This window comes from Coregonus clupeaformis, chromosome 34 (genome assembly GCF_020615455.1).
Source record: "Coregonus clupeaformis isolate EN_2021a chromosome 34, ASM2061545v1, whole genome shotgun sequence".
NCBI classification, from domain to species: domain Eukaryota; kingdom Metazoa; phylum Chordata; class Actinopteri; order Salmoniformes; family Salmonidae; genus Coregonus; species Coregonus clupeaformis.
In genome coordinates, this window is record NC_059225.1 from 39,171,603 (window position 1) to 39,184,871 (window position 13,269).

The 13,269-nt window shown below is 41.7% G+C and overlaps 1 pseudogene; it reads left to right on the forward strand.

Annotated features, from left to right (window-relative positions):
• LOC121538949 overlaps positions 1-13,269 on the forward strand; it is a 77,449-nt pseudogene that overhangs the window by 38,543 nt on the left and 25,637 nt on the right.

Consider the following 13,269-nt stretch of genomic DNA (forward strand, 5'->3'; position numbering starts at 1 on the left):
GCTTTGCGCACCAACCGTGGCCGAGAGTTCTCCTGTATGCATTCCCTCCGCTGTCCTGCATTCTCCCACTGCTAGCCAGGGTGAGGTCAGGGGGGCTGTCAGTGATACTGATAGCGCCCGATCGCCCGGGGGCTCCTTGGTTTGCGGAGGTGAGTCAGATGTTGATTGCGCCACCTTGGCCAATTCCACATCGACGGGACACGTTGTCTCAGGCGGCTGGCACGATAGGGAAATTGTCCATAATCGGCCAACCACTGAAGGCCTGGCTGCTGAGAGGGACAGGCTAGAGCGCCGTGGGTTATCTGATGCAGTGATCAGGACCATACAGGGTTCACGTGCCAGTTCCACTTCTAAGATGTATGCCAGTAGATGGAACGTGTTTTCACGATGGTGTGTCACACAAGGTGTAGACCCCATGAGCTGTCAGGTGGAGAGTATTCTCTCTTTTCTACAGCTCATGTTTGATAAGCAAAAATCGCCTGCCACGATTAGAGTGTTTGCAGCAGCGATTTCAGCTTGTCATGAGGGTTTTGGCAGAGACAATGTCTTTAGCCACCCTCTAGTGAAACGCTTCCTATTAGGAACGCGGCGACTTAGGCCAACACCTAGAGTCACGCTTCCTCAGTGGGATTTGGCTTTGGTACTTGAAGCGCTATGTAAGTCGCCGTTCAAGCCATTGAATCAAATACCCCTCAAGATGCTGTCTATAAAGACAGCACTGTTGCTCGCTTTGACTACAGCTAAGCGGGTCAGTGATTTGTGTGCTCTTTCGACGAGACCTGACTGCTTGGCCATCAATGGTGACCTGAGCAGAGCAGTGTTACGTCCTAACCCGGCATTTGTGCCAAAGGTTATTAAGAGTTCATATAGGTCACAGACCGTGGAGTTGTGGGCTTTTTCTCCTCCTCCTCATAGAGAGAGGAGTGAGGAAAAGCTCCATCGCCTGTGCCCGGTACGCGCTTTGGCATGTTACGTCGAGCGCACAGCAGCGATTAGGTCATCGCCTCAGTTGTTTGTGTGTCACGGTGCGGCTGCACTAGGTAGACCACTTTCAAAACAGAGGTTGTCTCACTGGCTTTGTGAAGGCATTGAGACAGCTTATGAGGCAGCAGGGCGGCAATTGCCTCAGGGTATCAGAGCTCACTCCACTCGTGGAGTAGCGGCTTCTACTGCCCTTTTCAGAGGAACAGGGGTAGAGGATATCTGTAGAGCAGCATCCTGGTCGACGCCGTCTCCCTTTATCAGTTTCCATCTCTTAGATATGTCTTCTAATTCTCTGGCTCGATCTGTACTCAGCGTGGCTGAAGGGAGATCTTGAGCAAGAAAGAGAGGAGAAGCAGGACTGTGGACACAGGTTTCCATCAGGTCCGCTTTGGTTAGGAAGACGTGTTTTTGACAGATGTGTTTTCTAACTCTTTGGCTCGGTCTGTACTCAGCATAGCTGAAGGGAGATCTTGAGCTAGGAAGAGAGGAAAAAGTAGGACTATGGACAAGGTTTCCATCAGGTCCGCTTTGGATAAGAAAACATATTTTGTGGCATGACTCCTGACTGACAGGTTCAGTACAGTAGAGGCATGTGTTGATTGACAGAATGTGAGGTCATCTATCTGCTTGTTCAGTTTAGTATGACTCATGTTTTGTTCCTGCCCACTAATCTTGGGATTCCATTGAGTGAGTGGGGCGGTCTACCGCGTTCACAATGTAGAGTGACACTTTGTGTCATTCCATTAGTGGTCGGTAGTGTTTTCACAGGATATTGAGGCACATCTATCTGCTAGTACAGTGTAGTATGGCTTCTATTCTGGTGATCTGCCCACTAGTCATTGGCATTGCCATTGGACTAGGTGGGGCGGGTCTTTAACCGATGACGCGGTACATTGTGACGCCCGTAGGTTTTTTTTAGTTGCAGTACTGCGGGACTTGGTCGCAGCCATTGCTAGGCCTGACCTTTTCGTTTCGATGGGAAGTGTTGGGCTCGGCAGGGAGTACATTTTGGAGCGCTACGCTCCGCCTTAAACCAATAGGAGCAGAGCTCCCCTATGGGGCGGAGCTCCACGATATAGAACGATTAGTTACCGGAGTGTAACTCCAGTTCTATGAGTGGAGCGGAGCCCCATAGGACTTAAGGCCCTGCCGACCCTCTCTAGTCTCGCTGAAGAAAAATATCTCGGGAGGCTGATTGAGGGGAGGCATCCCCTCTTATAGGGACACCTGTACTCCTATTGGCTGTAGGTGTGTGCATAATTTTGTCTCAGGCTGATGCTGCCTTAGGGCAGAGGGTAAACCAATAGGAGCAGAGCTCCCCTATGGGGCTCCGCTCCACTCATAGAACTGGAGTTACACTCCGGTAACTAATCGTTCGCAGTTGTGAATGAGAACTTGTTCTCAACTGGCTTACATGGTTAAATAAAGGTTAAATAAATAAATACAAAAAGTTCAGTTGACACTAAAGATTGATATTTAATAAATGTATTCAATATACAACTGATTACCCATCTGAATAAAATAATCTATAAAAAGTTTACAGTTATTGGTATGGACCAATCAACACATTTAACTGGGTTTTCCCTGATATGGATTAGTCTTCAGTATGAAAATGTATGCACTCACTAACTGTAAATCGCTCTGGATAAGAGCGTCTGCTAAATGACTAAAATGTAAATGTAAATGTCTACAGCCATGAATAATATCAGAGCAAGATGGACTTTTCATATCCTGAAACAATAATTACCCCCAATAAAATCCCAAAAGCAAACAAGATGTGATGATTAATGATTGACTAATCCACCAGAAAAGACATATGTCAAATATATTAATTGATAGAAAAAAGGTTTAAAAATGGTACTGACTGACCTTTATGTCTTAAAGTAATGATGGACTATCATTTCTCTTTGCTTATTTCAGCTGTTCTTGCCATAATATGGACTTGGTCTTTTACCAAATAGGGCTATCTTCTGTATACCCCCGTACCTTGTCACAACACAACTGATTGGCTCAAACGCATTAAGAAGGAAATACATTCCACCAATTAACTTTTAAGAAGGCACACCTGTTAATTGAAATGTATTCCAGGTGACTACCTCATGAAGCTGGTTGAGAGAATGCCAAGAGTGCGCAAAGCTGTCATCAAGGCAAAGGGTAGCTATTCGAAGAATCTCAAATATAAAATATATTTTGATTTATTTAACACTTTTTTGGTTAATACATGATTCCATGTGTTATTTCATAGTTTTGATGTCTTCACTATTGTTCTACAATGTAAAAAATAGTAAAAATAAAGAAAACCCTTGAATGAGTAGGTGTGTCCAAACCTTTTTCTTTATTTTAAAAATTTTCTACATTGTAGAATAATAGTGAAGACATCCAAACTATGAAAAAACACATATGGAATCATGTAGTTAACAAAAAAGTGTAAAAACAAATCAAAACGTATTTTATATTTGAGATTCCTCAAAGTAGCCACCCTTTGCCTTGATGACAGCTTTGCACACTCTTGGCATTCTCTCAACCAGCTTCATGAGGTAGTCACCTGGAATACATTTCAATTAACAGGTGTGCCTTGTTAAATGTTAATTTATGGGGGGTGAATAGTTATTTCTTGTTTGTTTCCCACCAAAAAATATTTTGCATCTTCAAAGTGGTAGGCATGTTGTGTAAATCAAATGATACCACCCCCCAAAAACGTCATTTTAATTCCAGGTTGTAAGGCAACAAAATAAAATGCCATGGGGGGTGAATACTTTCGCAAGTGTCCGGAAGGGATTACATTTTGTTTGTTTTTAGTCCTGCCCTTCCTCTACCCTCAACCTCTCTCATCTATTTCTGATGTCCATCTATTTCTATTTGCCATATATTTTTACCTATGCTGTTTCACAAAAGTTCTGAACCTATATGCATTTCATGGACACAGTATATTTTACATGAGTTATCTTGTTATTTGTCCCACCCTTCAGCGCCATTCAACCCCTCCTTATCTCTTAACACCCTCCATATTGGATTTCTATTTGCCATATATTTTTCAACTATGCTGTGATGTTTCATAAAAGTTCTGAACCTTTCTATTCTCATAGTTTCTACAGATTGTAAATTAAAGATAAAATTTTTTGTTAAAAGTGTTATTATATTATTGATCGATTGACTATGACTTTTCAAATCACCCTGTAGTGCTATCTGCAAAGTTAGCTCCAGGTAAATGTTGCCATTCCTGGATCTGTGACCAAAACAAGCTACATGTGGACAGTACCAAAATAAAAAATCTAATGACTCTGTCTCTTCGCAGAAAAATCTGCAGAGCTAGGAAGGTTGTATCCCCATATACAGTGCATTCGGAAAGTATTCACACCCCTTGACTTTTTCCACATTTTGTTACGTTACAGCCTTATTCTAAAATTGATTAAATATGATTTTTTTCTCATCAATCTACACACAATACCCCATATTGACAAAGCGAAAAAATGGTTTTTAGAATCTTTTTTACATCAATATTCAGACCCTTTGCTATGAGACTCAAAATTGAGCTCAGGGGCATCCTGTTTCCATTGATCATCCTTGAGATGTTTTTACAACTTGATTGGAGTCCACCTGTGGTAAATTAAATTGATTGGACATGATTTGGAAAGGCACACACATACAGTGGGGAGAAAAAATATTTGATACACTGCCGATTTTGCAGGTTTTCCTACTTACAAAGCATGTAGAGGTCTATAAAATCCAGAAAAATCACATTGTGTGATTTTTAAGTAATGAATTTGCATTTTATTGCATGACATACAGTGGGGAAAAAAAGTATTTAGTCAGCCAACAATTGTGCAAGTTCTCCCACTTAAAAAGATGAGAGAGGCCTGTAATTTTCATCATAGGTACACGTCAACTATGACAGACAAATTGAGAAAAAAGAATCCAGAAAATCACATTGTAGGATTTTTTATGAATTTATTTGCAAATTATGGTGGAAAATAAGTATTTGGTCAATAACAAAAGTTTCTCAATACTTTGTTATATTTACCCCTTGTTGGCAATGACACAGGTCAAACGTTTTCTGTAAGTCTTCACAAGGTTTTCAGACACTGTTGCTGGTATTTTGGCCCATTCCTCCATGCAGATCTCCTCTAGAGCAGTGATGTTTTGGGGCTGTCGCTGGGCAACACGGACTTTCAACTCCCTCCAAAGATTTTCTATGGGGTTGAGATCTGGAGACTGGCTAGGCCACTCCAGGACCTTGAAATGCTTCTTACGAAGCCACTCCTTCGTTGCCCAGGCGGTGTGTTTGGGATCATTGTCATGCTAAAAGACCCAGCCACGTTTCATCTTCAATGCCCTTGCTGATGGAAGGAGGTTTTCACTTAAAATCTCACGATACATGGCCCCATTCATTCTTTCCTTTACACGGATCAGTCGTCCTGGTCCCTTTGCAGAAAAACAGCCCCAAAGCATGATGTTTCCACCCCCATGCTTCACAGTAGGTATGGTGTTCTTTGGATGCAACTCAGCATTCTTTGTCCTCCAAACACGATGAGTTGAGTTTTTACCAAAAAGTTATATTTTGGTTTAATCTGACCATATGACATTCTCCCAATCCTCTTCTGGATCATCCAAATGCACTCTAGCAAACTTCAGACGGGCCTGGACATGTACTGGCTTAAGCAGGGGGGACACGTCTGGCAATGCAGGATTTGAGTCCCTGGCGGCGTAGTGTGTTACTGATGGTAGGCTTTGTTACTTTGGTCCCAGCTCTCTGCAGGTCATTCACTAGGTCCCCCCGTGTGGTTCTGGGATTTTTGCTCACCGTTCTTGTGATCATTTTGACCCCACGGGGTGAGATCTTGCGTGGAGCCCCAGATCGAGGGAGATTATCAGTGGTCTTGTATGTCTTCCATTTCCTAATAATTGCTCCCACAGTTGATTTCTTCAAACCAAGCTGCTTACCTATTGCAGATTCAGTCTTCCCAGCCTGGTGCAGGTCTACAATTTTGTTTCTGGTGTCCTTTGACAGCTCTTTGGTCTTGACCATAGTGGAGTTTGGAGTGTGACTGTTTGAGGTTGTGGACAGGTGTCTTTTATACTGATAACAAGTTCAAACAGGTGCCATTAATACAGGTAACGAGTGGAGGACAGAGGAGCCTCTTAAAGAAGAAGTTACAGGTCTGTGAGAGCCAGAAATCTTGCTTGTTTGTAGGTGACCAAATACTTATTTTCCACCATAATTTGAAAATAAATTCATAAAAAATCCTACAATGTGATTTTCTGGATTTTTTTTTCTCAATTTGTCTGTCATAGGTCATGTGGTCTGATGAGACAAAAATAGAGCTTTTTGGTCTAAACTCCACTCGCCATGTTTGGAGGAAGAAGAAGGATGAGTACAATCCCAAGAACACCATCCCAACCGTGAAGCATGGAGGTGGAAACGTTATTCTTTGGGGATGCTTTTCTGCAAAGGGGACAGGACGACTGCACCGTATTGAGGGGAGGATGGATGGGGCCATGTATCGCGAGATCTTGGCCAACAACCTCCTTCCCTCAGTAAGAGCATTGAAGATGGGTCGTGGCTGGGTCTTCCAGCATGACAACGACCCGAAACACACAGCCAGGGCAACTAAGGAGTGGCTCCGTAAGAAGCTTCTCAAGGTCCTGGAGTGGCCTAGCCAGTCTCCAGACCTGAACCCAATAGAAAATCTTTAGAGGGAGCTGAAAGTCCGTATTGCCCAGCGACAGCCCCGAAACCTGAAGGATCTGGAGAAGGTCTGTATGGAGGAGTGGGCCAAAATCCCTGCTGCAGTGTGTGCAAACCTGGTCAAGACCTACAGGAAACGTATGATCTCTGTAATTGCAAACAAAGGCTTCTGTACCAAATATTAAGTTCTGCTTTTCTGATGTATCAAATACTTATGTCATGCAATAAATGCAAATTCATTACTTAAAAATCAAACTATGTGATTTTCTGGATTTTTGTTTTAGATACCGTCTCTCACAGTTGAAATGTACATATGATAAAAATTACAGACCTCTACATGCTTTGTAAGTAGGTAAACCTGCAAAACCGGCAGTGTATCAAATACTTGTTCTCCCTACTGTATCTATATAAGGTCCCACAGCTGACAGTGCATGTCAGAGCAAAAAAAAAGCCATGAGCTCGAAGGAATTATCCATAGAGCTCCGAGACAGGATTGTGTCGAGGCACAGATCTGGGGAAGGATACCAAAACATTTCTGCAGCAATGAAGGTCCCCAAGAGCACAGTGGCCTCCATCATTCTTAAATGGAAGAAGTTTGGAACCACCAAGACTCTTCCTAGAGCTGGCCGCCCGGCCAAACTTAGCAATCAGGGGAAAGGGCCCGATGGTCACTCTGACAGATCTCCATAATTCCTCTGTGGAGATGGGATAAATTTCCAGAAGGACAACCATCTCTGCAGCACTCCACCAATCAGGCCTTTATGGTAGAGTGGCCAGACAGAAGCCACTCCTCAGTAAAAGGCACATGACAGCCCGCTTGGAGTTTGCCAAAAGGCACCTAAAGGACTCTCAAACCATGAGAAACAAGATTCTCTGGTCTGATGAAACCAAGATTGAACTCTTTGGCCTGAATTCCAAGCGTCATGTCTGGAGGAAACCTGGCACCATCCCTACGGTGAAGCATGGTGGTGGCAGCATAACGCTGTGGGGATGTTTTTCAGCGGCAGGGACTGGGAAACTAGTCAGGATCGAGGGAAAGATGAACGGAGCAAAGTACAGAGAGATCATTGATGAAAACCTACTCCAGAGCACTCAGGACCTCAGACTGGAGCAAAGGTTCACCTTCCAACAGGACAACGACCCTAAGCACACAGCCAAGACAATGCAGGAGTGGCTTCGGGACAAGTCTCTGAATGTCCTTGAGTGGCCCAACCAGAGCCCGGACTTGAACCTGATTCAAGACCTGAAAATAGCTGTGCAGCGACGCTCCCCATCCTGTCAGCTTGAAGGATCTGCAGAGAAGAATGGGAGAAACTCCCCAAATACCAGTATGCCAAGCTTGTAGCATCATACCCTTTAGACTCGAGGCTGTAATCACTGCCAAAGGTGTTTCAACAAAATACTGAGTAAAGGGTCTGAATACTTATGTAAATGTGATATTTCCAGTTTTTTATATGTAATACATTTGCAAAAAAATCTAAAAACCTGTTTTTGCTTTGTTATTATGGGGTATTGTGTGTAGATTGATGAAGGAAAAAAACAATTTAATCCATTTAGAATAAGGCTGTAACGTAACAAAATGTGGAAAAAGTCAAGGGGTCTCAATACTTTCCGAATGCACTGTATATAACATTATATTGGGTGCAAGAATTTTGTGTACTAATTGAAATTGAACAATTATATGTTTTGAATCCGGCATTGTTTTGCGTATCGGTTCATAAACCATGTGCCATGGAATCGGTACATCGAAAACCTTAAATGAAACTGGTATACTTTTTTATTCATCACAATTTTCTTTAACCAATATTGGTCTTTAATGCAAGGCCGACAGACAAGTTCCTTACTTTGTCCCCCTTCCACTGGCCTCTTCCTTTTTTGCGGTAAACTGCAATTAGTTGGTTGTAATTTTGGGTAGAATAGACATTTACATATATTTTTGTTAGCTGCATTTGTGACATAACTCCACCAGTCCTATTTATGATATCATTTACAAAGATTATACATTTTCTATCGAATTTTTTAATTTTTTTTATCCATTTATATATCTGAGTTTAACCACAATATTTGTTGTATTATTTGATCTGTCTTTTCTGGTGGATTAAACTGAAACTGCAACCAATTTTCTATGGCTTGTTTTAAAAATAGCGATATTTTGGAGATTATTTCATTTTCAAATAACCGAAAGTGAGAGTTTGTAATCTGAATAAAGGGGAAAAGGCCATTCTTGAACATGGGCTGAGACAATCTTACTAATTTTCTAGAGAACCAGTTCGGATTTAAGTATAACTTTTGTATGACTGAAGCTTTTAGTGAGAGTTCTAATGCTTAATATTTAATAATTTCTGTGCTCAGAATTCATATTCATTATATAAATAGGCCCGTTTAATTTTGTCTGGCTTGCCGTTCCAAATAAAATGGAATATTTTTTTTTCATATAATTTAAAGAACTGTTCGCTAGGCATAGGCAAGACCATGAGCAAATACGTAAACTGGGATAATACTAAAGAGTTAATCAGGGTGATTTTTCCACAAATTGACAGGTATTTACTGTACCATTCTATGGTAGTAAGATCAATTTTTGTTAACTTTCTATTAAAATGTATTGGAGTGAGATCATTTATTTCACTTGGGATATGTACAGTGGGGAAAAAAAGTATTTAGTCAGCCACCAATTGTGCAAGTTCTCCCGCTTAAAAAGATGAGAGAGGCCTGTAATTTTCATCATAGGTACACATCAACTATGACAGACAAAATGAGAGAAAAAAATCCAGAAAATCACATTGTAGGATTTTTAATGAATTTATTTGCAAATTATGGTGGAAAATAAGTATTTGGTCAATAACAAAAGTTTCTCAATACTTTGTTATATACCCTTTGTTGGCAATGACACAGGTCAAACGTTTTCTGTAAGTCTTCACAAGGTTTTCACACACTGTTGCTGGTATTTTGGCCCATTCCTCCATGCAGATCTCCTCTAGAGCAGTGATGTTTTTGGGGCTGTCGCTGGGCAACACAGACTTTCAACTCCCTCCAAAGATTTTCTATGGGGTTGAGATCTGGAGACTGGCTAGGCCACTCCAGGACCTTGAAATGCTTCTTACGAAGCCACTCCTTCGTTGCCCGGGTGGTGTGTTTGGGATCATTGTCATGCTGAAAGACCCAGCCACGTTTCATCTTCAATGCCCTTGCTGATGGAAGGAGGTTTTCACTCAAAATCTCACGATACATGGCCCCATTCATTCTTTCCTTTACACGGATCAGTCGTCCTGTTCCCTTTGCAGAAAAACAGCCCCAAAGCATGATGTTTCCACCCCCATGCTTCACAGTAGGTATGGTGTTCTTTGGATGCAACTCAGCATTCTTTGTCCTCCAAACACGACGAGTTGAGTTTTTACCAAAAAGTTCTATTTTGGTTTCATCTGACCATATGACATTCTCCCAATCCTCTTCTGGATCATCCAAATGCACTCTAGCAAACTTCAGACGGGCCTGGACATGTACTGGCTTAAGCAGGGGGACACGTCTGGCACTGCAGGATTTGAGTCCCTGGCGGCGTAGTGTGTAACTGATGGTAGGCTTTGTTACTTTGGTCCCAGCTCTCTGCAGGTCATTCACTAAGTCCCCCCGTGTGGTTCTGGGATTTTTGCTCACCGTTCTTGTGATCATTTTGACCCCACGGGGTGAGATCTTGCGTGGAGCCCCAGATCGAGGGAGATTATCAGTGGTCTTGTATGTCTTCCATTTCCTAATAATTGCTCCCACAGTTGATTTCTTCAAACCAAGCTGCTTACCTATTGCAGATTCAGTCTTCCCAGCCTGGTGCAGGTCTACAATTTTGTTTCTGGTGTCCTTTGACAGCTCTTTGGTCTTGGCCATAGTGGAGTTTGGAGTGTGACTGTTTGAGGTTGTGGACAGGTGTCTTTTATACTGATAACAAGTTCAAACAGGTGCCATTAATACAAGTAACAAGTGGAGGACAGAGGAGCCTCTTAAAGAAGAAGTTACAGGTCTGTGAGAGCCAGAAATCTTGCTTGTTTGTAGGTGACCAAATACTTATTTTCCACCATAATTTGCAAATAAATTCTTAAAAAATCCTACAATGTGATTTTCTGGATTTTTTTTTCTCAATTTGTCTGTCATAGTTGACGTGTACCTATGATGAAAATTACAGGCCTCTCTCATCTTTTTAAGTGGGAGAACTTGCACAATTGGTGGCTGACTGAATACTTTTTTCCCCCACTGTATTCCGAGTATATCCACATCAACATCAGACCATTTTATTGGTAAACTACATGGTAATGTAAAAATTGTATTTTTTAGTGATCCAATATGTAATATAGTACATTTATCATAATTTGGTTGTAATCCAGAGAGGTCAGAAAATGTATCTAGATCCTCTATGAGGCTGTGGAGGGATTCAAGTTGTGGATTTAAAAGAAGACATGAATCATCTGCGTACAATGACACCTTTGTTTTTAAACCCTGGATTTTTAGCCCCTTGATATTATTGTTAGATCTGATTTTAATAGCTAACATTTTGATGGCCATAATAAATAGATATGCCGATAGTGGACAACCTTGTTTTACTCTTCTTGACAGTTTAAAACTTTATGAGAAATAGCCATTATTTACTATTTTACCCCTAGGGTTACTATACATGATTTTGACCCATTTTATAAGAGATTCACCAAAATTGAAATGCTCCAGGCATTTATATATAAACCCCAGTCGTACTTTATCAAATGCCTTTTCGAAGTCTGCTATGAATAGCAGGCCTGGTTTCTCAGATTTTCTATAATGTTCTATTGTTTCCAATACTTGCCTTATATTATCTCCAATGTATCTTCCATGTAAAAAACCTTTCTGATTAGAATGAATAATATCCGACAATACCTTTTTAATTCTATGCGCTATACATTTTGCTAGAATTTTTGCATCACAACACTGAAGTGTAAGGGGCCTCCAATTGTTTTAGTGGGCTGGATCTTTATATTTTCCACTTGTATCCTGTTTCAGTAATAATGAGATCTTCTTCTTGAGAGTCAGATAATCTACCATTTACATAGGAGTGGTTAAAACATGCTAATAGCGGTCCTCTTAGTATATCAAAAAGGTTTTGGTATACTTCAACTGGTATGCCATCCAGCCCTGGAGTTTTCCCAGACTTAAAGTCTTTAATTGCATCCAGAAGTTCCTCCTCTGTAATTTCACCTTCTTTCTGTTTGGCTGTTAATTTTACATTATCAATAGAAAAAAAATCTCTACAATTAGCTTCAGTTAGAGGAGATGGAGGCGACTGAAACGAAAACATATGCATAAAGTACCTTGTTTCCTCCTTCAAGATATAATTTGGTGAATCATGGGTTACTCCGTCAATTGTAACCAATTTCATTAAATTCTTTTTGGTAGCATTCCTATGTTGAAGATAACAAAATAATTTGGTGCATTTTTCCCCATATTCCATCCAGTTTGCTTTATTTTTATAATATATTACACTTGATCTTTCTTGAATAAGTTTCTCCATTTCTTTTTGTTTTTCCTCTAATTTATTCTGAGCCTCTATGTTACAGTTTTTATTGCCATCTATCTGTTCTGTTAGACTTTCTATTTCCTTTGTTAGTATAAACTCTTTTGACCTAAATTGCTTTTGTTTTTGAGATGAGTACTGAATTGCATGTCCTCTAAAGGCACATTTAAAGGTGTCCCATACAATACGGGGATTTGCTGTATACACTGAGTTTACTAAACATAAGGAACCCCTCCGAATTGAATTGCACCCCCTTTTGCCCTCAGAACAGACTAAATTCGTTGGGGCATGGACTACACAAGGTGTTGACTCCAATGCTTCCCACAGTTGTATCAAGTTGGCTGGAAGTCCTTTAGGTAGTGGACATTTTACATCATTTACATTTTAGTCATTTAGCAGACGCTCTTATCCAGGGCGACTTACAGGAGCAATTAGGGTTAAGTGCCTTGCTCAAGGGCACATTAACGTCATTTAGCAGACGCTCTTAGCCAGAGCGACTCACAAATTGGTGCGTTCACCCTATAGCCAGTGGGATAACCACTTTACAATTGGGGGGGTAGAAGGATTCCTTTATCCTATCCCAGGTATTCCTTAAAGAGGTGGGGTTTCAAATGTCTCCGGAAGGTGGTGAGTGACTCCGCTGTCCTGGCGTCGTGAGGGAGCTTGTTCCACCATTGGGGTGCCAGGGCAGCGAACAGTTTTGACTGGGCTGAGCGGGAACTATGCTTCCGCAGAGGAAGGGGAGCCAGCAGGCCAGAGGTGGATGAGCGCAATGCCCTCGTTTGGGTGTAGGGACTGATCAGAGCCTGAAGGTACAGAGGTGCCATTCCCCTCACTGCTCCATAGGCAAGCACCATGGTCTTGTAGCGGATGCGAGCTTCAACTGGAAGCCAGTGGAGTGTGCGGAGGAGGGGGGTGACGTGAGAGAACTTGGGAAGGTTGAACACCAGACGGGCTGCGGCATTCTGGATGAGTTGTAGGGGTTTAATGGCACAGGCAGGGAGGCCAGCCAAGCCGAGTTGCAGTAGTCCAGACGGGAGATGACAAGTGCCTGGATTAGGACCTGTGCCGC